At 40.6% G+C, this 3,503-nt stretch overlaps 1 pseudogene; it reads left to right on the top strand.

Annotated features, from left to right (window-relative positions):
- Positions 1–297: 297 nt before the first annotated feature.
- Positions 298–1,660, top strand: LOC128567387 (spermatogenesis-associated protein 6-like; annotated as a pseudogene).
- Positions 1,661–3,503: the final 1,843 nt, after the last annotated feature.

The following is a 3,503-nucleotide window of genomic DNA, read 5'->3' as shown; positions in this document are numbered from 1 at the left end:
TAAAAATCATGGTTTCAATTTAATGTCTGGAATTACATTATCACCCTTCCCATTTCTTCAACCAGAGCAGGTATAGCCCCACTTTCCCCAACCAAATATATGAGCTAAACTTATGACTTTTTTGTACAATGACAAGTGTTTCTCAAGATAAAATCAAACAAGCAATATTTTTTAGGAGTACATTAAGGCAAATAAAGTTTACATTTTATCATAATTAAATATTTGAACAAGAAGTAAACTAAAGTCGGCCTCGGGGCCACCGCTGCCGTCGCCACCACCCCACCACCATCTCGCACCATGCCTCTGCATCCCACTCAGGCGGTGGCAGGGGGTCCCTCCCCGCTGCCCCAGTCCGCACAGAGGCTGAAGGGGAAGGTGTTGCCATGCGGGCAGATCCCCTCTGTAACTTGCCCGGGAGGGGTGCTGAACGATGAGGAGGACATCTGACAGCATCTGTGTATTTGGCTAGTGCAAAAAGACACCGTGTGTCCCAGCCACTTTTGCTCTGGTCTTCAATGCCAGAATGGTGTCTGAAGAGCAGTTCCCTGGTGGCACGGTTTGAATATCACACAGCGGTGTTTGAGTTGATACAACTAGTTCCACCACTGGGTGAAACACTGTCTACCTATGATGAAAATACACGAGATTTCACGTTTCTGGGTCCAAACAAAATTTCTGGACACCGTGATTCCAACTGATAGGTTACCTTGAGGAAGATTTCTGGCCTTTGAGGAATTGCTCCAAAGCTGGAATTTTCTACAACTTCAGTTATTACCGAATGTCTGATAAGTTCAAGGAAGTGCTGCACTCAGGATAAATTTACTTACCATTCGGATCCTCTTGCAAAATCACGTGGCAGACTGCAAAGCAGACCATCCAGATTACAAAAGAAAAAATGCAAGTCACGTGAGAGAAGCGAATATTGTGTAAACGCAAAAACTCCGAGCAGCCTACAATTTCTTTTCTTTTTTTGTTACCCTGGGTAGAGTGCTGTCGCGCTACAGCTCACAGCAACCTCCAGCTCTTGGGCTTAGGCCATTCTCTTGCCTCAGCCTCCCCAGCAGCTGGGACTACAGAGCCCGCCACAACGCCCGGCTATTTTTTTGTTGCAATTTGGCCGCGGCCAGATCTGAACCCGGCACCCTCTGTATATGGGGCTGGCGCCCTACTCACTGAGTCACAGGCGCCACTCAGAACAGCCTACAATTTCTTCAACATCACATTCTCCATCTCCCTGCACAAAAAGGGATGTGTGAACTCTCTGAAGACACCAGGCGGAGACTGGCCCATTTAAACCTGGGACCCTGTGAATTCCAAAAGAAACAGATGCGCCTGTGGCTCAGTGAGTAGGGCGCCGGCCCCATATGCCGAGGGTGGCGGGTTCAAACCCAGCCCCGGCCAAACTGCAACAAAAAATAGCTGGGCGTTGTGGCGGGCGCCTGTAGTCCCAGCTGCTTGGGAGGCTGAGGCAAGAGAATCGCGTAAGCCCAAGAGTTAGAGGTTGCTGTGAGCCGTGTGACGCCACGGCACTCTACGGAGGGCGGTACAGTGAGACTCTGTCTCTACAAAAAAAAAAAGAAAAAAAAAAAAAAAAAAAAAAAAAGAAACAGATAAGCTTCCATTTGTGATTAGACATGTGAACATTTCCATTCGAAATTGATCACATCTTTTCTTCCATTAAAATCTTATTCTTAAATGTCTTTTAACTTCTAGCTTTATTAATAATTTTCTTTCCTAAACTGTTTGCCTAGCAATCTGAAATGAAAAATTAGAATAAAAGGACATGTTTTTGTTAGTCTTTTAACGTGGCAGAGATCAAACTCCATTATGCATGCCATGTCAAATCGGTAAGTACTGTTTCCTCTCTTCTTGTGCAGTAGACAGTGTAATTGCTCTACAAATTGAACTTGGTTGTAATTAACATTAGTACTACCATGGCAGAGTAGAGTTTTAAAACAAAACCAAATATTTCTTCAAAAACGGAAGACACCACCCACCCCAGGCTGCCCTAAAAATTATAGTGGAAAGTAAGTTTCCTTTGAAGTGGTGTCCTTTGCCTAAGCTACCAGCAGAGACAAAAGCCAACACCATAGACATCTCAACTGGTTCAGCTTACACAATTCTGACTGAAAAATTAAAGTTGACCAAACTTTCTACTTGGTGGGTACCAAAACCTTTGTTCTCAGATCAGCTGCAGACAAGAGCAGAGCTTTCAATAGAATTGAAACAAGTGAGATCAAGATCCTGAAGTATTTGTTCAAAGAATGGTTAACAGGAGATGAAATGTGGCTTTTCCAGTGTGATCCTAAAGTCAAAACACAATCAAAGCAACGACTACCAGTAAGTGGAAGAGGTTCAGTCAAAGCAAAAGGGCAAAAAAAGCAAAGGTCTTGATGACAGTTTCTTTGGATTCTCAAAGCATTTTGATTGTTGACCTTGGGAAGAGCCAACAAATGATAATATCTGTTTATTATGAGAGTGTTTTAAGAAAGTTTGCCAAAGCAAGACGACCCTGGAAAGCTTTACCAATAAGAATACCTTGCCAGGACAATGCTCCTGCTTATTCCTCTTGTCAAACAAGGGCAACTTTGGCAGGTATTTGATGGGAGGCCATTAGATATCTAACTTCCAGTCCTAGGTTAGCTCATTCTGCCTTCTTCTTGTTTCCTAATCTTAAAGAATCTGTGAAGGGCAGCCAGATTTCCTCAGTTAATAAGGTATTATCACATTGACATGGTTAAATTTCCAGGATCCCCAGTTCTTTAAGCATGGATGGACTAAATGGCTGATGTCCTTACTTACAAAAAAAGTGTCTTCACTTTGATAAAATCTTTTTTTTTTTAATCTTTTGTAATTTTTTTTTTTTTTTTTGCATTTTTGGCTGGGGCCAGGCTTGAACCCGCCACCCCCATTATATGGGGCCAGCACACTACTCCTTGAGCCACAGGTGCTTCCCCACTTTGATAAATCTTATGTTGAAAAGTGAAGTTTATATTTTATATTTTTATCTTATGTTGAAACGTGAAGTTAATATTTTATTTATCTTTTAATTCCATTTTTGTGAACTTTTTGGACTCCCTTGTATAAATATAAACATATATAATAATAAAATATGTAGTGTAATGAATAGTTTTAAATGATAATAAAAAAAGAAGCAAACTAAAAAATTCATTCTCATTAAGAAAAGTGTTGATACACTTTTTAAAAGAAACATTAGTCCTATCATTAAATGGGTGATGAAAGATATTTAATGCTAAACAATTCTCTTGTAATTTCCTTAAAAATGTGAATAGTATCAAGTGTTTAAAAATCTAATATTTTAGATTTTCAGATTTTTACTATGTGCCAGCCACATTCTAAGCAAAATGATAACATTAGTGACTTATTGAATGTTCATAGGAACCTTATAGGAAATAGTCAGTTCTTACTACAGAGTTAAGGAAATTGAGGTTTTAAGGTATCATATGACATGTCCCAGGCCTTATCACTGGTAAAACTCACCA

The sequence above is a fragment of the Nycticebus coucang genome, chromosome 16 (assembly GCF_027406575.1).
Source record: "Nycticebus coucang isolate mNycCou1 chromosome 16, mNycCou1.pri, whole genome shotgun sequence".
Taxonomy (NCBI): Eukaryota; Metazoa; Chordata; class Mammalia; order Primates; family Lorisidae; genus Nycticebus; species Nycticebus coucang.
This window is presented reverse-complemented; position numbering and strand designations above follow the sequence as displayed.